Genomic DNA, 22,614 nt, shown 5'->3' with positions numbered 1-22,614 from the left:
TAAAGGCTGCTCTTCAGCTAAGTGTTGTGAAGTAACTTGTCCCCCTGTGTGATTAGGACAGGTTTTGTGTGTAGTAATAGGACGGCAGCCATTTTATTTCTCTTGATGATTGCTCCCTGGAAAAAGTGATCCATTATAACTAATGAAAGGTATATGGTATATAGTTATAATAAAGTCATATTTAATTATTTTCATTTCCTTAATTCCCTGAAAACCCCTTTAAGTCATTTTTATCAGTCAGTATCTAAAATGAAATATAACTATTCACATGTAAAGGGTAGGTAAGGCTACTTTGTAACTTCTTGACGTTGTACTATATTTTATATTCAATTTTTGTAGAGAATATAATAAGAGCGACCATTTACAACCATAACTGCTTCTGTATATTTTTTATTTAGAATTTTCAGCTCTTCTTACAGTGCATGCTATTTCATGAGCACAAGTTAAAATAACATGAGCATCTGAAGATATTCCTAGCACCATTCAACATAAATATAACACCTTGCTATTTCTCAAACGATGTAGTAAGGTTAATTGCAGTGCAGGAGTCTGAGGGTGCACATTATCTGATCAGCATCTGTCAGGCAGAGAGGCAAAGGTTCATGCTAAGTACTTGGATCAACTTCATATTCTGATCAGAACAATTATTTGCTTCCCCCCAGGAATGTTCCTGAATTAGAAGGCCTTGTTTTGTTCTAGGATTAAAAATCGGATGTATGAAGATTGCTCACTAGGAGATCAGTCAGGTGTTTCAGTTACACTCAACACATCTGTTTCAGACTGGTTTGATACACTGCATCTTGACATGTTCTTTGTAAATATAAGTCTATATACACAGCATGTAGGTTTGTGGAATTTTGTAGCATTTTGGGGGTCAGCACCATTTTTATCAAAACGCAGCATGATCCAGGTATTGTGTTTTAGAGCAATGCACAAATGAAGCCTTAAAATCAAAAAGGCTATGGGTTCCTTTGCGCAGATTATTTTGTTGTTCATTTGCCCTTTATATAGTCTTCGTAAAAAAATTGCTACCATTTTATTGCTATAGATTCTGTGCCGCTTCTTTAAATAGCTAGCTGTGCTGCATCTTCTAATATAGATAGGATATCACACTATTCCTGTCCCCTCAGGTCTGCCGTCATCTTCGTTCCACCATCCCCTTTCGTCAGTGTTAACCTATTTTCCCACGGTGAAAATGTGCCTATTCCACACCAAAATTCACTCACACTGATTTGAAATTTCTGTCACAGAAAAAAGTGACATGACAATTCCATCTGAAAACCTCCTTAGGTAGCCACATTGAATAGGGTTAATCCACACGCGGATCAACGGCTTTACAAGCTGCAAGTCCACGGCATGACAAAAGGCAGAAATCTGAGTGTCAGAGTAAACTGAATTAGAGGGGGAAAGAAGAACCAATAATCTGCTGGGGGAGGTGGGGGGAATGACATCAGTCGGTGTGGCGAGAGAGAGGATAATACTCAGGACAGAAACTGTAGGGGAAGGAGGGGGTAGATGACACTCACAGGCAGCAACAGTGTAGGGTTAGCGCAGAATCTGCAGGTGAAGGCTGAAGTGATGAGACAGGATACAGGAAGCATAAGACATAAGGGAAATATCACAATTTTTATTTTACAGATGCATTATAAGAAGAAATCAGTACAGGTACAAAGCTGTGCTAGTACATTAGAGCTAGTGAAGACAACAGCATCATGGACAGACAGATTTCATATCCAGTGTGTATTACTGGGAAGAACATACTGTACCCACATCAGAAAAGTTGGAAACTCAATGCAGGTTGAAAACTGCATATGCTTTTTTAAATATGTCTAATGCTTTTGAATTCTTGGGTCCTACTCTGTATCAGTTTGTTATGAAAGATGAAGATCCTTCTCTAACAAGCTAGTCAATCCATAACGAGGACTGGAAAAGTTATACTAAGATTTAGCTCTAATGATATGTTTTTTTATTGAAGGCATTTCAGTCTGCTATCCAAGGTCCTGAAAGGATTTAAGGAAAAAAATAAGTTTTATGCAAATACCATAATTAAAATAAAGTATTTTTTATTTTGCCTAATAAGGCTCTTTTTCGACAGAAAATCTAGTCAGTGGAATCCGTTGGGCATCAGTGGTGCCTGTTGCGTGATGGATCCAGCATAAGTGCAGTGGTTTCAGCTGTAAAGTAAAGCGATAACCCTAAAAATGAGTGAATACATTTTAAACAAATCGAATTTGATGCAAATCTTCCGAAAATGTTGGTCAAATCTGAATTCAAATTTTTTTTACGATTCGATAGAAGCGAATTTCTAAAAATACCATCAGCAATTTTTCAGATCAGAAGACTGAAATGAAGAAAAAGAGGAGCACATGACCCATACACCAACATGCATTTGCCTCCAAAATAAGCATTTTTTTAAACCTTTTTAGAAAGAATAAATAAAAAATCCCACAGTGCATTTTTTATAAAAAGGTTGTTTACTACAGCAGCCGCACCCATACCCATATATGTTATTGTAACGTTGACATTACTAATGCTGTCTTGGTATTAAAGAACTTAAAAACATTTGCATACAGTCCTGGGAGATCCCAGATTGTCATACACAACATTTCAGGGTAATTGGTGCATTTTTGATTCGGGTCAAATTTATTCAGACCCAAATCATATCACCCGACTGTTTCAGCAAAATCAAATCCAAATCGATTTTCAAGAAATTTTAAAAATAATATAATGGAGAAATCATTGACGAACAATCCTTCTTTGAAATAAAGATCTTTTGTCCCATTATCCGCTGAAAAGTTCAAGCACAGGTGACTTCTTTTCAGACGATCGATGATCTGTCATCAGACAGCTAAAATAAACATTTGTTAATAAATTTCACCTGTCAAACAAGCATTTTGGTTGAAATCACGCATTTTTATCAACTTTAGGCGAATGTGTATGGCCACCTTTATCTCTCTTCCTCTTACCCTCTTCAGAAGAACTGGAGGAGACAGTGTCTTCCCGCTCACCCTGTGTTAATTACTACTTTATGTAATGATTTATTTCACTATTTCCTGTAATGATGTATCATTGTATTTGCTATTTGTTACCATACACATTTCCATTATTACATTGATGAATCATGAGTTCCTATTGTCCTTCTATGCCCAAGGACTGCAGATATGGTTCCCTAGAGGTTTCCTTCCCTGGAGGCTTTTTCCTCTCCTGAGCACTGTAGAATCACTCCTCATGAGTCAGAGGTTTGCCCTATTTAGTCCATTTTTTTTATCAATTTTGCCTGTATATTTTAACCCCTTAGTGACCCGCCAGTTTTGGGTTTTAGTAACCAAATGATTTGTTTCATTAATTCATCATCACATTCCAAGGGCTATAACTTTTTACTTTTCTGCCTATGTAGCCATACAAGGGCTTGTTTTTTTAAGGAAAAGTTGTAGTTTTTCATGGCACCATTTGAGGGTACACATAACTTACAGATCAACTTTTATTAACTCTTTCTAGGGGAAAACAAAAAAACGGCAATACTGTTTTTATGTTATAAATTTAGCAGCATTAATTTCTTGGCATGAACAACATGGTAACTGTACTCTCTGGGTCAGTATAATTACAGTGATACCAAATACATATTTTTTATGTTTTGGTACTTTTGCACAATAAAAAAATCCTTTAAAAAAAATATTAAATGTTTTTGCATTGCTGCATCCCAAGTCCTATAACTTTTTAATCTTTCTATGTACTGTACATTGCTGTGTGAGGGCTTGCGGGATGACTGGAACTTTTCATTTGTATCATTTTGGGCTAATAAAACTTGTTTATCGCTTTTTATTTTGTTTTGCAAATAAGCAAAAAACAGCAATTCTGGCAGTTTTTTTTTGTTCACTGTATAGTCTAAATTTGCTTACCGAAATGTATCTTTCCTTGAGTCCAAAGGCAGCACAACATAAAGGGTTAATGTCTTGCTCCTCCCGTCTAGGACAGAAGATAAATCATTAGTAAATCAGACTAATTAACCCCCATATAAAGGAGTGCACACCCACTAGGTAGATGTTTTTTTTTTTCAAGCAATGTCTTTTTAGGGAGGGATATTTGTGCTGCCTTTGGACTCAAGGAAAGATAAATTACGGTAAGCAAATTTAGACTTTCCAAATCGTCCATCAGGGAGCACAACACAAAGGGACCTGAAAAGTAGTATTCAATAAGGGAGGGGTTGAAATCGCAATCTTAATAATCACTTGTCTGTCAAAGGCCAAATCGCAAGCACCTGATATATCCAACTTATATTGTTTTTTAAAAATGCATGGAGAAGACCATGTAGAGGCTCTGCATATTTGATCCAATGCTTTTTTTTTTCTTCTTCTTTCCTCTGCCCAAGCAACTAAGTGGACTGAGTTGAGTGTGCTGTAACTCCAACTGGAGTACTTGGAATTTAGAAGCAGACTTGAAGGACCCTGGTTCTTCAATAACCAGTAGATGAAGCTTGTCTTGTTCAGCTGATTGAGGATTCTGACAGCTGAATTTCTTAACTTACATTCATGTCAGATAAGGATATAGGGCATCAACCTTGCAATCGAGTCTTCTTGATATACTTTCAGATATGGCTCTTGCAAAATCTGACACCTTCTTGGCTGATGCAATTGCCACCAGAGATAAAACCTTCAAACCTTACTGGTGCTTCTGTAAGAGGCTGAAATAGATATTCAACCAGGGTCTTGAGGAGAACAGCCCGATCCCAGGCTAGAATAGGAGGCTTAACCAATTAAATTAAATAAAGTACGTAAAAAAAATGCATTAATGCACGCAGGCTCCATCTATGCAAGCAGTGGGGGCTCTGAAATGCACTCTTACAGTGTTGGATTTTAACTCAAACTGGAAACCTTCCTGTAAAAATAATTTAAGGCTTCAGACCGATCAGGGTTCTGCAAAGTTTCCTCCACCACATCTTACAAGCCCTTCTCCAGTCCTGAACCGTCAGATTCCAGGCTATAAGCTGAAACATTTCCGGTGGATTCTGTAGGCCTGCTTGAACCAGAAGGTTTGGCTGGACTGTATCTCCAGTAATTTCTTCTGGAAAGTTGTAGCCAGTTAGGGATCATGCCCTCCTGGCCAGATAAGATAAGAGTCTCAGCCATAGCCATAGTGCTTATTTTCCTGAGCACTCAGGAAATGGAGGAAAATTTGGAGGAAAAATTCCTTCCCAACTGAAAGACAGGCCATCTATTCTTTCTGGTGGATCCGCTGGATTCAGGTAGCAGAACTTCTTCAGCTTTATATAGGAGGCTTACCACTTAGCATCTAAATGGGGGCACCCTATCTGCACACAATCTGTTAAAAATACAGTCGCTGAGACTTCAACTGTACCTACTTACTAGATCCGTCTGAATATTCAGAATACCTTGAATGTGGATGGCTGCCTACAGTTTGACATTCCACTGACCAAGTCAAAATTTGACTGTATCAACTGTACTGTGGATCAGAGCGAGTCCTGTGCCAATTTTTTATATAGCACGTGGTGGAGATTATCTGTTTGCTCCACCACTGACTGATTCTTGAGCCTCCCCTAAATAAGAAGCTAGATATATTGCTCCCAGGACTCTAATATTGGATCACAGATATATCTCTTGAGGAGACCACCTTCCCTGAACTTAAAGACTGTGGAAGTGCACTTCCCGACCAGAGTTATTGGAATGGCCAGTATTTCTTGGATGAAGCCATCAATACAGGCCATCCTGAGTTTCTGGCTTGATCAACGAACCAGACTTGATAAACATTGGTTTCTTCTTGAAACAATGCTGGTTTGCAATGTACACTAATGTCCATGTTACGGCTTCTATCTGAGAGGTCAGGAAAGTATATATTTGTAGACAGAGCGGCTGCCCAGCCTGATAGCGATCTTGACTAGCGACAGGAGCGGTGGTTGCACCAGAGGAGGGGGGGGCTTGCACAGAAGATGCTTGGGGAGCCCTGTTCAATATTTGCTGTGGGGCCCAGTTATTTCTAGTCACTCTAGGCACTTAGTGATGGGACCTTAGAACTCACATCCACCTTGATTTATGAATCTGCTCCTGTGAGAGCTTAAGCAACCAGTTTCTGGAGTCTAACTGGAAGCTAAGGGCTGAGTTAGTGCCACAACTAAGTAAAAACACCAGACGATGAAACCAAAGGCCAGTGAATTGAAGATGAGATACCCTGGAGAGTGATGGCCAACCTGAGAACCTGCGATGGGTTGACAGTAACGTACATATAAGTATATATGAGATCTTGGCCATAAAATCATCCTGCTGGTGAATGTTCACATCTTGAAATTGTTCCGTGAAGGTATTTATTTAGACACGTCAGATCTAACCTCCATCTTACCTGTGGCTTTGGCACTGCATACACTCTTGAAAAGACCCCAGAAATTTCCTGGGAAAGAGGTTAAGATTTTCCTGTAAACTTGTAGTAAAAATGAGGAACCGCACTCTGTTCAAGTGTGTCATCGGTTCCAATCAAGGGCTTATTAAGCCATTTATCATGAGATTGAAGTATTGAGGCACTCAGGTTATTTTTTTGCAATCTAAATGAAGTTTATTTCATAATCTCTGCATCATCCATTCGCCCGTGGTATATATGAGAGCATTAACAACAGAATATTTCTGACCAAACGTTTCGGTCACGGTGGACCTTCGTCAGCGGTCATATTATCTGGAATAATATTGGATACATGTTCAGGGTTATTCGGATAGCAGAGATGACGTTACATGAATCATAACAAAACAAAATCAATATATACAAGTCAAATTGAACACGGTTATAGCAGCAAGATGAAAAATGGTGTCCAATAACGTAACAAATATTCAAATACATATAGGCGCAAATACGACGGGTCCGTGGCATACGGTTTGTAAGGGTAATAATAGTAAAGTACCAGTATAGTGGGATGACAGGGTTCAAACTGGAGCATGGTATGTTATATACTGTGGTACCACACGTGTATCGCCGAGTACTACTGGTATATGCTGAATCGAGGACATTGGTCCATATTCTATAGTCGGGTAAGATTTTCCTGTAAAGTCCTGAAACAACCACCATATGAGGCTTTGTGAAGGGTTGACTATTTTGCCTTGGGGGGCAACTTCTTTAACCTGAGGGAGTAACTTGGGTACAAGATTCTATCCATGAGTCTGACGCAATCCTTGCACAATTTGAGAAAAGGTTCTGTAACCCCACTGGAAGCCTGGTGTCCTAAATCCGATGTTTCCCGTTCCAAATTTCTACTTTATAGTGCTGGGAGAGCCTGAACACTTAGAACGTACTTCTGTGTTCCTTCTGAGCCCCTCTTAGGTGATCTTTGGAATGAAAATGACAAGAATGAAACTAGATCTAGAGGTATATTGTGGAAGGGACACCTCTCTAACAACGATAGATTCTGAATACAATTAATTTGGTGAGGAACAAAATGGCACTAACAGAATGTCCCTCTGCACAGAGTGTCTATGTGGATCACATGAACTGAGAGGCACATTAAGGGCCCATTTACATGAAAGTATAATTTCATTCCGACACGTTCTGCAATTTGCAGATCCCAATGCAAACCCATTATAACAATGGGACTGTGAGACACGGACAGCACAAAATGTGCCGTCCACATCCGTACATCCATTTAGTGGCCCCTAACAGAGAGAGAACTGTCCCACACTTTTTCATATTGCAGACAAGAATGGGCAGGAAGTTCTGAATCGCAAGTGCAGAATGCACACGGCGGATCCATGTCCTATGGACTCCAATGAACAGTTTCATTGGAGTCCAGGAGAAATGGGACTACTTAAAAGTGGCACTATTGAAGGCAACAGAAAATTGCATTAGGCTTGTTAGTAAAAGCAAAAAAAAGGAAGATACCACTGTGGTATTCAGCAGAAGTGGCCAAAATCATTAAAAACAAAAAGATAGCATTTAGGAATTATAAAAAAATAAAAAAAAACGGGGATGACAGGCAAATTTATAAGATTAGGCAGAGAGAGGCAAAACAAGTTATAAGAGCTTCTAAAGCACAGGCAGAAGAGAAATTAGCTCAGTCAGGGAAAAAAGGCGATAAGGCATTCTTCAGATACATAAATGAAAAAAGGAAACTAAAACAAGGAATTACCAAATTAAAAACAAAAGAAGGAAGGTATATGGAAGAAGATAAAGAAATAGCTGACTGCCTCAATGAATACTTCTGTTCAGTTTTTACAAAGGAAAATGAAGGAGAAGGACCTCAGTTAGGAAAGAAGACTAATGAATCTTTTGATGCATATGTCTTTACAAAGGAAGAGGTTCTAAGTCACAGGGGCCTGATGGGATACACCCAAAGCTATTAAAAGAGCTCAGCGGTGAACTAGCAAAACCATTAACAGATTTATTTAACCAATCACTGGCAACAGGAGTCGTCCCAGAAGATTGGAAATTAGCAAATGTTGTGCCCATTCACAAGAAAGGTAGTAGGGAGGAATCGGGCAACTATAGGCCAGTAAGCCTGACATCAATAGTGGGGAAATTAATGGAAACCATACTTAAGGAGAGGATTGTGGAACATCTAAAATCCCATGGATTGAAAGATGAAAAACAGCATGGGTTTACTTCAGGGAGATCATGTCAAACTAATCTTATTGATTTTTTTGATTGGATGACTAAAATAATAGATGGTGGAGGTGCAGTAGACATCGCTTATCTAGACTTTAGTAAGGCTTTTGATACTGTCCCACATAGAAGGCTTATCAATAAAGTGTAGTCTTTGGGCTTGGACTCCCATATTGTTGAATGGATTAGGCAGTGGCTGAGGGACAGGCAACAGAGGGCTGTAGTCAATAGAGTATATTCAGACCAAGGTCTTGTTACCAGTGGGGTACCTCAGGGATCTGTTTTGGGACCCATATTGTTTAATATCTTTATCAGCGAAATTGCAGAAGGCCTCAATGGTAAGGTGTGTCTTTTTGCTGATGACACAAAGATTTGTAACAGGGTTGATGTTCCTGGAGGGATACACCAAATGGAAAAGGACTTAGGAAAACTAGAGGAATGGTCAAAAATCTGGCAACTAAAATTTAATGTTGATAAGTGCAAGATAATGCACCTGGGACGTAAAAACCCAAGAGCAGAATATAAAATCTGTGATACAGTCCTAACCTCAGTATCTGAGGAAAGGGATTTAGGGATCATTATTTCAGAAGACTTAAAGGTAGCCAGACAATGTCATAGAGCAGCAGGAAATGCTAGCAGAATGCTTGGGTGTATAGGGAGAGGAATTACAAGTAGAAAGAGGGAGGTGCTCATGCCGCTCTACAGAGCACTAGTGAGACCTCATTTGGAGTATTGTGCGCAGTACTGGAGACCATATCTCCAGAAGGATATTGACACTTTGGAGAGAGTTCAGAGAAGAGCTACTAAACTGGTACATGGATTGCAGGAAAAAACTTACCAGGAAAGATTAAAGGACCTTAACATGTATAGCTTGGAAGAAAGACGAGACAGAGGGGATATGATAGAAACTTTTAAATACATAAAGGGAATCAACAAGGTAAAAGAGGAGAGAATATTTAAAAGAAGAAAAACTGCTACAAGAGGACATAGTTTTAAATTAGAGGGGCAAAGGTTTAAAAGTAATATCAGGAAGTATTACTTTACTAAGAGAGTAGTGTATGCTTGGAATAGCCTTCCTGCAGAAGTGGTAGGCATAAGGCCATCCTTCATATAAGATAGGGCCAGGGGCTATTCATAGTATTTAGTATATTGGGCAGACTAGATGGGCCAAATGGTTCTTATCTGCCGTCACATTCTATGTTTCTATGAATTCGCACTTGTGGTCCGCAAAATCGGATATGGTTCTATGAATGGACCCCCAATCTTAGAGACTAAGTGAGACTTCATGAGGAAACGATCCCTATGTCACTAGGAAACTGAAGCCAAAGAGGCTTTGCTCTCTGCATAGACAAGGAATTGTTATGTTTAGTAGGGAAACAATCTTTCTGACCATAGGGATAACCTGACAGGCAGAAAAAAAAGTCTTCCCAGCCAGACCGGCCACAGGAATATTACCTTAGGGGGGGTTACCCTGCTGAGCTGAGACTCCAGGATCTGTAACACACCGCTGTAATCTAGCTCCCACATAATGTTACCTGTCTGGCAGGAACCACACTCCTGCCATATTTTTTTTTAACCCCCTCCATTTTGGGCTTATCCCCTCTGGGTGCAACTATTTCAAGGAGAGCTAGCACAGCTTTTAATAATGAAGGTATGCCATCATGAAAACAGAGATCTTGCAAATCCTCCTGATCACGGAGACAGAGTCCTCATTCAGGTGAGATGAGGCAGGAGATAAGGTAAAGGAGTTGGTGCACATACTAACATTTATGGCTTCATGGGATTCTTTGCAGAGTTCTGTAATTGTAACATTAATTCACTCACACATACATAAAAGCTACATATGAGTCATTCCCAGACCCAGGATCCTTAGAGCTGCTGTGATTCCGCTGCTGCAGTAATATCTCACACTGTGCAGAGCCACAGATGTAGCTGAGCTAATACATGGCACAGAGTTCTCATACCATTTTGACATACTATTGAAATACATTGAAAGAGTTAGTTAGCCTCTTGTGCCATTTTTTACTTAACATGTTACCCATCAAGTCTAGCTCGCCTGTATACTTCTACTCCAAAATGGCTCCTGAGTAGAGTTGAGCGAACACCTGGATGTTCGGGTTCGAGAAGTTCGGCCGAACATCCCGGAAATGTTCGGGTTCGGGATCCGAACCCGATCCGAACTTCGTCCCGAACCCGAACCCCATTGAAGTCAATGGGGACCCGAACTTTTCGGCACTAAAAAGGCTGTAAAACAGCCCAGGAAAGAGCTAGAGGGCTGCAAAAGGCAGCAACATGTAGGTAAATCCCCTGCAAACAAATGTGGATAGGGAAATGAATTAAAATAAAAATTAAATAAATAAAAATTAACCAAAATCAATTGGAGAGAGGTTCCATAGCAGAGAATCTGGCTTCCCGTCACCCACCACTGGAACAGTCCATTCTCAGATATTTAGGCCCCGGCACCCAGGCAGAGGAGAGAGGTCCCGTAACAGAGAATCTGTCTTCATGTCAGCAGAGAATTAGTCTGCATGTCATAGCAGAGAATGAGGCTTCACGTCAGCCACCACTGCAACAGTCCATTGGCATATATTTAGGCCCAGCACACACACAGGCAGAGGAGAGAGGTCCCGTAACAGACAATCTGGCTTCATGTCAGCAGAGAATCAGTCTGCATGTCATAGCAGAGAATCAGGCTTCACGTCAGCCACCACTGCAACAGTCCATTGGCATATATTTAGGCCCAGCACACACACAGGCAGAGGAGAGAGGTCCCGTAACAGAGAATCTGGCTTCATGTCAGCAGAGAATCAGTCTGCATGTCATAGCAGAGAATGAGGCTTCACGTCACCCACCACTGCAACAGTCCATTGGCATATATTTAGGCCTAGCACACAGGCAGAGCAGAGAGGTCCCGTAACAGACAATCTGGCTTCATGTCAGCAGAGAATCAGTCTGCATGTCATAGCAGAGAATGAGGCTTCACGTCAGCCACCACTGCAACAGTCCATTGGCATATATTTAGGCCTAGCACACAGGCAGAGCAGAGAGGTCCCGTAACAGACAATCTGGCTTCATGTCAGCAGAGAATCAGTCTGCATGTCATAGCAGAGAATCAGGCTTCACGTCAGCCACCACTGCAACAGTCCATTGTCATAAATTTAGGCCCAGCACCCAGGCAGAGGAGAGAGGTCCCGTAACAGACAATCTGGCTTCATGTCAGCAGAGAATTAGTCTGCATGTCATAGCAGAGAATCAGGCTTCATGTCAGCCACCACTGCAACAGTCCATTGGCATATATTTAGGCCCAGCACCCAGGCAGAGGAGGGAGGTCCCGTAACAGAGAATCTGTCTTCATGTCAGCAGAGAATCAGTCTGCATGTCATAGCAGAGAATGAGGCTTCACGTCACCCACCACTGCAACAGTCCATTGGCATATATTTAGGCCTAGCACACAGGCAGAGCAGAGAGGTCCCGTAACAGACAATCTGGCTTCATGTCAGCAGAGAATCAGTCTGCATGTCATAGCAGAGAATCAGGCTTCACGTCAGCCACCACTGCAACAGTCCATTGGCATATATTTAGGCCTAGCACACAGGCAGAGCAGAGAGGTCCCGTAACAGACAATCTGTCTTCATGTCAGCAGAGAATCAGTCTGCATGTCATAGCAGAGAATGAGGCTTCACGTCAGCCACCACTGCAACAGTCCATTGGCATATATTTAGGCCTAGCACACAGGCAGAGCAGAGAGGTCCCGTAACAGACAATCTGGCTTCATGTCAGCAGAGAATCAGTCTGCATGTCATAGCAGAGAATCAGGCTTCACGTCAGCCACCACTGCAACAGTCCATTGTCATAAATTTAGGCCCAGCACCCAGGCAGAGGAGAGAGGTCCCGTAACAGACAATCTGGCTTCATGTCAGCAGAGAATTAGTCTGCATGTCATAGCAGAGAATCAGGCTTCATGTCAGCCACCACTGCAACAGTCCATTGGCATATATTTAGGCCCAGCACCCAGGCAGAGGAGGGAGGTCCCGTAACAGAGAATCTGTCTTCATGTCAGCAGAGAATCAGTCTGCATGTCATAGCAGAGAATGAGGCTTCACGTCAGCCACCACTGCAACAGTCCATTGGCATATATTTAGGCCTAGCACACAGGCAGAGGAGAGGTTCATTCAACTTTGGGTAGCCTCGCAATATAATGGTAAAATGAAAATAAAAATAGGATTGAATGAGGAAGTGCCCTGGAGTCCAATAATATATGGTTATGGGGAGGTAGTTAATGTCTAATCTGGACAAGGGACGGACAGGTCCTGTGGGATCCATGCCTGGTTCATTTTTATGAACGTCAGCTTGTCCACATTGGCTGTAGACAGGCGGCTGCGTTTGTCTGTAATGACGCCCCCTGCCGTGCTGAATACACGTTCAGACAAAACGCTGGCTGCCGGGCAGGCCAGCACCTCCAAGGCATAAAAGGCTAGCTCTGGCCACGTGGACAATTTAGAGACCCAGAAGTTGAATGGGGCCGAACCATCAGTCAGTACGTGGAGGGGTGTGCACACGTACTGTTCCACCATGTTAGTGAAATGTTGCCTCCTGCTAACACGTTGCGTATCAGGTGGTGGTGCAGTTAGCTGTGGCGTGTTGACAAAAGTTTTCCACATCTCTGCCATGCTAACCCTGCCCTCAGAGGAGCTGGCCGTGACACAGCTGCCTTGGCGACCTCTTGCTCCTCCTCTGCCTTGGCCTTGGGCTTCCACTTGTTCCCCTGTGACATTTGGGAATGCTCTCAGTAGCGCGTCTACCAACGTGCGCTTGTACTCGCGCATCTTCCTATCACGCTCCAGTGCAGGAAGTAAGGTGGGCACATTGTCTTTGTAGCGTGGATCCAGCAGGGTGGCAACCCAGTAGTCCGCACAGGTTAAAATGTGGGCAACTCTGCTGTCGTTGCGCAGGCACTGCAGCATGTAGTCGCTCATGTGTGCCAGGCTGCCCAGGGGTAAGGACAAGCTGTCCTCTGTGGGAGGCGTATCGTCATCGTCCTGCCTTTCCCCCCAGCCACGCACCAGTGATGGACCCGAGCTGCGTTGGGTGCCACCCCGCTGTGACCATGCTTCATCCTCATCCTCCTCCACCTCCTCCTCATCCTCGTCCTCCTCGTCCTCCAGTAGTGGGCCCTGGCTGGCCACATTTGTACCTGGCCTCTGCTGTTGCCAATAACCTCCCTCTGAGTCACTTCGAAGAGACTGGCCTGAAAGTGCTAAAAATGACCCCTCTTCCTCCTCCTCCTCCTCCTCCTCCTCCTGGGCCACCTCCTCTTCCATCATCGCCCTAAGTGTTTTCTCAAGGAGACATAGAAGTGGTATTGTAACGCTGATAACGGTGTCATCGCCACTGGCCATGTTGGTGGAGTACTCGAAACAGCGCAACAGGGCACACAGGTCTCGCATGGAGGCCCAGTCATTGGTGGTGAAGTGGTGCTGTTCTGTAGTGCGACTGACCCGTGCGTGCTGCAGCTGAAACTCCACTATGGCCTGCTGCTGCTCGCACAGTCTGTCCAGCATGTGCAAGGTGGAGTTCCACCTGGTGGGCACGTCGCATATGAGGCGGTGAGCGGGAAGGCCGAAGTTACGCTGTAGCGCAGACAGGCGAGCAGCAGCAGGATGTGAACGCCGGAAGCGCGAACAGACGGCCCGCACTTTATGCAGCAGCTCTGACATGTCGGGGTAGTTGTGAATGAACTTCTGCACCACCAAATTCAGCACATGCGCCAAGCAAGGGATGTGCGTCAAATTGGCTAGTCCCAGAGCTGCAACGAGATTTCGCCCATTATCACACACCACCAGGCCGGGCTTGAGGCTCACCGGCAGCAACCACTCGTCGGTCTGTTGTTCTATACCCCGCCACAACTCCTGTGCGGTGTGGGGCCTGTCCCCCAAACATATGAGTTTCAGAATGGCCTGCTGACGTTTACCTCGGGCTGTGCTGAAGTTGGTGGTGAAGGTGTGTGGCTGACTGGATGAGCAGGTGGAAGAAGAGGAGGAGGAAGCCGAGAAGGAGGAGGTGGCAACAGGAGGCAAAGAATGTTGCCCTGCGATCCTTGGCGGCGGAAGGACGTGCGCCAAACAGCTCTCCGCCTGGGGCCCAGCTGCCACTACATTTACCCAGTGTGCAGTTAGGGAGATATAGCGTCCCTGGCCGTGCTTACTGGTCCACGTATCTGTGGTTAGGTGGACCTTGCCACAGATGGCGTTGCGCAGTGCACACTTGATTTTATCGGATACTTGGTTGTGCAGGGAAGGCACGGCTCTCTTGGAGAAGTAGTGCCGGCTGGGAACAACATACTGTGGGACAGCAAGCGACATGAGCTGTTTGAAGCTGTCTGTGTCCACCAGCCTAAATGACAGCATTTCATAGGCCAGTAGTTTAGAAATGCTGGCATTCAGGGCCAGGGATCGAGGGTGGCTAGGTGGGAATTTACGCTTTCTATCAAATGTTTGTGAGATGGAGAGCTGAACGCTGGCGTGTGACATGGTTGAGACGCTTGGTGACGGAGGTGGTGGTGGTGGTGTTGGTGGTACATCCCCTGTTTGCTGGGCGGCAGGTGCCAACGTTCCTCCAGAGGCGGAGGAAGAGGCCGAGGCGGCAGCAGCAGAATAGGCCGAGGCGGCAGCAGCAGAAGAGGTAGCAGGGGGAGCCTGAGTGACTTCCTTGGTTTTAAGGTGTTTACTCCACTGCAGTTCATGCTTTGCATGCAGGTGCCTGGTCATGCAGGTTGTGCTCAGGTTCAGAACGTTAATGCCTCGCTTCAGGCTCTGATGGCACAGCGTGCAAACCACTCGGGTCTTGTCGTCAGCACATTGTTTGAAGAAGTGCCATGCCAGGGAACTCCTTGAAGCTGCCTTTGGGGTGCTCGGTCCCAGATGGCGGCGGTCAGTAGCAGGCGGAGTCTCTTGGCGGCGGGTGTTCTGCTTTTGCCCACTGCTCCCTCTTTTGCTACGCTGTTGGCTCGGTCTCACCACTGCCTCTTCCTCCGAACTGTGAAAGTCAGTGGCACGACCTTCATTCCATGTGGGGTCTAGGACCTCATCGTCCCCTGCATCGTCTTCCACCCAGTCTTGATCCCTGACCTCCTGTTCAGTCTGCACACTGCAGAAAGACGCAGCAGTTGGCACCTGTGTTTCGTCATCATCAGAGACATGCTGAGGTGGTATTCCCATGTCCTCATCATCAGGAAACATAAGTGGTTGTGCGTCAGTGCATTCTATGTCTTTCACCGCTGGGGAAGGGCTAGGTGGATGCCCTTGGGAAACCCTGCCAGCGGAGTCTTCAAACAGCATAAGAGACTGCTGCATAACTTGAGGCTGAGACAGTTTCCCTGGTATGCATGGGGGTGATGTGACAGACTGATGGGGTTGGTTTTCAGGCGCCATCTGTGCGCTTTCTGCAGAAGACTGGGTGGGAGATAATGTGAACGTGCTGGATCCACTGTCGGCCACCCAATTGACTAATGCCTGTACCTGCTCAGGCCTTACCATCCTTAGAACGGCATTGGGCCCCACCATATATCGCTGTAAATTCTGGCGGCTACTGGGACCTGAGGTAGTTGGTACACTAGGACGTGTGGATGTGGCAGAACGGCCACGTCCTCTCCCAGCACCAGAGGGTCCACTAACACCACCACGACCATGTCCACGTCCGCGTCCCTTACTAGATGTTTTTCTCATTGTTATGGTTCACCACAACAACAAATATATTATTTGGCCCAATGTATTGTATTCAAATTCAGCGGGATATAAATTTGAGGCCTAGTATTTAGGCGCTGGGTGACCGGTATGGATTTAGTGACAGAATTAGACTTGGAAATGCACAGAAGCGTGTGTGTGAAGTTATTCTGAATGACCCTATGTGCACCTTCAATATGATCTACCCTTTTAGGGATAGATTTCAAATAGCTCTGATATAGCAGAAACGACTAAATTATGAAATTGCTAAATTGGGAATTGTATTTCAACCCAGAACAAAAAATGTGCTTTGACGGACACTAAATAACTTTCCCAGCCACAACAGGACAGCGGTAACGAGAGATTTAGCGGGATATAAATTTGAGGCCTAGTATTTAGGCGCTGGGTGACAGGTATGGGTTTAGTGACAGAATTAGATTTGGAAATGCACAGTAGCGGGTGTGTGAAGTTATTCTGAATGACCCTATGTGCACCTTGAATATTATATACCCTTTTAGGGATAGATTTCAAATAGCTCTGATATAGCAGAAACCACTAAATTATGAAATTGCTAAATTGGGAATTGTATTTCAACCCAGAACAAGAAATGTGCTTGAACGGACACTAAATAACTCGCCCAGCTACAGCACTAGGGACAGATTTAGCGGGATATAAATTTGAGGCCTAGTATTTAGGCGCTGGGTGACAGGTATGGGTTTAGTGCCAGAATTAGACTTGGAAATACACAGTAGCGGGTGTGTGTGAAGTTATTCTGAATGACCCAATGTGCACCTTGAATATTATATACCCTTTTAGGGATAGATTTCAAATAGCTCTGATATAGCAGAAACCACTAAATTATGAAATTGCTAAATTGGGAATTGTATTTCAACCCAGAACAAGAAATGTGCTTGAACGGACACTAAATAACTCGCCCAGCTACAGCACTAAGGACAGATTTAGCGGGATATAAATTTGAGGCCTAGTATTTAGGCGCTGGGTGACAGGTATGGGTTTAGTGCCAGAATTAGACTTGGAAATACACAGTAGCGGGTGTGTGTGAAGTTATTCTGAATGACCCAATGTGCACCTTGAATATTATATACCCTTTTAGGGATAGATTTCAAATAGCTCTGATATAGCAGAAACCACTAAATTATGAAATTGCTAAATTGGGAATTGTATTTCAACCCAGAACAAGAAATGTGCTTGAACGGACACTAAATAACTCGCCCAGCTACAGCACTAGGGACAGATTTAGCTGGATATAAATTTGAGGCCTAGTATTTAGGCGCTGGGTGACAGGTATGGGTTTAGTGCCAGAATTAGACTTGGAAATACACAGTAGCGGGTGTGTGTGAAGTTATTCTGAATGACCCAATGTGCACCTTGAATATTATATACCCTTTTAGGGATAGATTTCAAATAGCTCTGATATAGCAGAAACCACTAAATTATGAAATTGCTAAATTGGGAATTGTATTTCAACCCAGAACAAGAAATGTGCTTGAACGGACACTAAATAACTCGCCCAGCTACAGCACTAAGGACAGATTTAGCGGGATATAAATTTGAGGCCTAGTATTTAGGCGCTGGGTGACAGGTATGGGTTTAGTGCCAGAATTAGACTTGGAAATACACAGTAGCGGGTGTGTGTGAAGTTATTCTGAATGACCCAATGTGCACCTTGAATATTATATACCCTTTTAGGGATAGATTTCAAATAGCTCTGATATAGCAGAAACCACTAAATTATGAAATTGCTAAATTGGGAATTGTATTTCAACCCAGAACAAGAAATGTGCTTGAACGGACACTAAATAACTCGCCCAGCTACAGCACTAGGGACAGATTTAGCTGGATATAAATTTGAGGCCTAGTATTTAGGCGCTGGGTGACAGGTATGGGTTTAGTGCCAGAATTAGACTTGGAAATACACAGTAGCGGGTGTGTGTGAAGTTATTCTGAATGACCCAATGTGCACCTTGAATATTATATACCCTTTTAGGGATAGATTTCAAATAGCTCTGATATAGCAGAAACCACTAAATTATGAAATTGCTAAATTGGGAATTGTATTTCAACCCAGAACAAGAAATGTGCTTGAACGGACACTAAATAACTCGCCCAGCTACAGCACTAAGGACAGATTTAGCGGGATATAAATTTGAGGCCTAGTATTTAGGCGCTGGGTGACAGGTATGGGTTTAGTGCCAGAATTAGACTTGGAAATACACAGTAGCGGGTGTGTGTGAAGTTATTCTGAATGACCCAATGTGCACCTTGAATATTATATACCCTTTTAGGGATAGATTTCAAATAGCTCTGATATAGCAGAAACCACTAAATTATGAAATTGCTAAATTGGGAATTGTATTTCAACCCAGAACAAGAAATGTGCTTGAACGGACACTAAATAACTCGCCCAGCTACAGCACTAAGGACAGATTTAGCGGGATATAAATTTGAGGCCTAGTATTTAGGCGCTGGGTGACAGGTATGGGTTTAGTGCCAGAATTAGACTTGGAAATACACAGTAGCGGGTGTGTGTGAAGTTATTCTGAATGACCCAATGTGCACCTTGAATATTATATACCCTTTTAGGGATAGATTTCAAATAGCTCTGATATAGCAGAAACCACTAAATTATGAAATTGCTAAATTGGGAATTGTATTTCAACCCAGAACAAGAAATGTGCTTGAACGGACACTAAATAACTCGCCCAGCTACAGCACTAAGGACAGATTTAGCGGGATATAAATTTGAGGCCTAGTATTTAGGCGCTGGGTGACAGGTATGGGTTTAGTGCCAGAATTAGACTTGGAAATACACAGTAGCGGGTGTGTGTGAAGTTATTCTGAATGACCCAATGTGCACCTTGAATATTATATACCCTTTTAGGGATAGATTTCAAATAGCTCTGATATAGCAGAAACCACTAAATTATGAAATTGCTAAATTGGGAATTGTATTTCAACCCAGAACAAGAAATGTGCTTGAACGGACACTAAATAACTCGCCCAGCTACAGCACTAAGGACAGATTTAGCGGGATATAAATTTGAGGCCTAGTATTTAGGCGCTGGGTGACCGGTATGGATTTAGTGACAGAATTAGACTGGGATATGGCCAAAAAATAAACAGACTATTGCTGGTTAAATGCACTTGGTGTGACAGCTTCACCCTGATGTAGGCTTTAGCCAAAAAACAACCACACCATTGAGGGTTAAATGCACTTGGTGACAGGCGCAGCTTGCCCCTGATTTAGTATATGGCCAAAAAATGAACAGACTATTGCTGGTTAAATGCACTTGGTGTGACAGCTTCACCCTGATGTAGGCTTTAGCCAAAAAACAACCACACCATTGAGGGTTAAATGCACTTGGTGACAGGCGCAGCTTGCCCCTGATTTTGTATATGGCCAAAAAATGAACAGACTATTGCTGGTTAAATGCACTTGGTGTGACAGCTTCACCCTGATGTAGGCTTTAGCCAAAAAACAACCACACCATTGAGGGTTAAATGCACTTGGTCGCAGCTTGTGCTGGCGCACCACAAGACACAAAATGGCCGCCGATCACCCCAGAAAAATGTGACTGACAAACGGTCTGGGCAGCCTAAAAACAGTGAGCAATTGAGGATCAGCAGCTCAATGATCCACAGCTGCAGATCGATCAGTTAATCAAGTCCTTTGGAGGAGTTAATCTGCCTAATCTCGCCCTACTGTCGCAGCCGCAACCTCTCCCTACGCTAATCAGAGCAGAGTGACGGGCGGCGCTATGTGACTCCAGCTTAAATAGAGGCTGGGTCACATGGTGCTCTGGCCAATCACAGCCATGCCAATAGTAGGCATGGCTGTGATGGCCTCTTGGGGCAAGTAGTATGACGCTTGTTGATTGGCTGCTTTGCAGCCTTTCAAAAAGCGCCAAGAAAGCGTCACAAAAGCGCGAAGAAAGCGACGAACACCGAACCCGAACCCGGACTTTTACGAAAATGTCCGGGTTCGGGTCCGTGTCACGGACACCCCAAAATTCGGTACGAACCCGAACTATACAGTTCGAGTTCGCTCATCCCTACTCCTGAGCAGTGATGGTCAGTTCGCAGTGATCGCCAGTGAACACATGCGGGCTGCCATCTTTAGTAAGGTAGACTCACCTGTCCGGCGATGCATAGGTAAGCCCTTACCTATGCCTGTATCGGGAGCCGGTCTGAAATCAAATGCGGTCACCGGGAGCAGGAAGTTCCGAGAACAGCCGCTGGGGACCTTAATCGGGCTGTTCTCGGAACTGCCTGCTACCGGTGACCGCATTTGATTTCAGACTGGCTCCCGGCACAGGCACAGGTAAGGGCTTCCCTGTGCATCGTCGGATGGGTGAGTCTACCTTACTAAAGATGGCAGCCCACATGTGTTCGCTGGCGAACACTGCGAACTGACCATCACTGCTCCTGAGATAGAGACACTGCTAAAAACCTGAAGGTAATAAATGTGCTTGTAACAGCCGTACCAGCACTTCTCACAGGGACACACCCTGAAACATACATAGGTAGTTTGCAGGGAACACCCGCTGCATATGAGAAACTCAACAGTACCACTCCAGGATAAATCTCGGATCAATCCTCCCATGGAACACCCGATGGGAAAAATAAACCCCGGAAACCACTTCCAGATCAGTAATGTTATGCAGATAATTCTGGAGCAACCCTCCAGCTCTATAACATGCATATAACCCTGGAAACCACTTCCAGATCAGTAATGTTATGCAGATAATTCTGGAGCAACCCTCCAGCTCTATAACATGCATATAACCTTGGAAACCACTTCCAGATCAGTAATGTTATGCAGATAATTCTGGAGCAACCCTCCATCTCTATAACATGCATATAACCTTGGAAACCACTTCCAGATCAGTAATGTTATGCAGATAATTCTGGAGCAACCCTCCAGCTCTATAACATGCATATAACCTTGGAAACCACTTCCAGATCAGTAATGTTATGCAGATAATTCTGGAGCAACCCTCCAGCTCTATAACATGCATATAACCCTGGAAACCACTTCCAGATCAGTAATGTTATGCAGATAATTCTGGAGCAACCCTCCATCTCTATAACATGCATATAACCTTGGAAACCACTTCCAGATCAGTAATGTTATGCAGATAATTCTGGAGCAACCCTCCAGCTCTATAACATGCATATAACCCTGGAAACCACTTCCAGATCAGTAATGTTATGCAGATAATTCTGGAGCAACCCTCCAGCTCTATAACATGCATATAACCCTGGAAACCACTTCCAGATCAGTAATGTTATGCAGATAATTCTGGAGCACACCTCCAGCTCCATAACATGCATATAACAATGGACACTCTCCCAGCACCTCATATGATATTCTGGAAACCACTTCCAGCTATATAATATCAGGCTTAACAGCCATACTGACCTTCACAGCAGCAGGAGCCTCTGTATGGCCTCATGCACACGAACGTTGTGTGCCCATGGCCGTATTGTGGCCCGTATACATCAGGTCCGCAATACACAGGCACCAGCCATTCACTTTATGCAGAACGGAAGCACGAATCGGAACCCCACGGAAGCTATTTTTTTTTGCGGTACGGACAGATCACGGACCCATTTAAGTGGAATGAGTCTCAATCCGTCCCGATGTTGCCTGTGCATTGGGCACCGCAAATTGCGGTTCCCAATGCACGGAATGGATTCACAACGTTCGTGTGCAAGAGGCCTATGTGTGAGCTTCATTGTCCTAGACAGAAGAAAAAAACACATCTACCTAGTGGGTGTGCACTCCTTTATGGGGGGGTTAATTAGTCTGATTTACTAATGATCTATCTTCTGTCCTAGACGGTAGGAGCAAGACATTAACCCTTTGTGTTGTGCTGCCTAAAGGACGATAAGGAAAGGATAAATTACATGATACTTGTTTAGTGTAGGTCATTATGGACACAGTGATACAAACTCCAGTGGCCTAGCACTTCGCCTGACTCCTGGGATTTTAATAAAACTGTGGCAAATATGTACCGAAATACGCCAAAAATACTGCTATACTTACTCTTTGCATGTGAGAATTCCATTGGCCTAGCGCTTCGCATGACTCCTGGGATTAAAAAAAAAACTGTAGCAAATATGTACCAAAATACACCAAAAATAGTGTTTTGTGTATTTATTCTGAGCCTATGCCTATGTCCATCTCATATTATATCACATCATATTATAACATAAAAGTCATTTGTGGTCCGAGCCTCAGCGAGAGGGAGTTGCCCTGCCGCCACCCCCCTCCCCA

The 22,614-nt window shown here is 43.8% G+C and overlaps 1 protein-coding gene across 1 annotated transcript in view; it reads left to right on the top strand.

Annotated features, from left to right (window-relative positions):
• DLGAP1 (DLG associated protein 1) overlaps positions 1-22,614 on the top strand; it is a 278,071-nt gene that overhangs the window by 53,319 nt on the left and 202,138 nt on the right. The window lies entirely within an intron of this gene.

The sequence above is a fragment of the Bufo gargarizans genome, chromosome 5, assembly GCF_014858855.1.
Source record: "Bufo gargarizans isolate SCDJY-AF-19 chromosome 5, ASM1485885v1, whole genome shotgun sequence".
Taxonomy (NCBI): domain Eukaryota; kingdom Metazoa; phylum Chordata; class Amphibia; order Anura; family Bufonidae; genus Bufo; species Bufo gargarizans.
The sequence above is the reverse complement of the archived record's forward strand: the minus strand, read 5'-3'. Positions and strand labels throughout refer to the sequence as shown.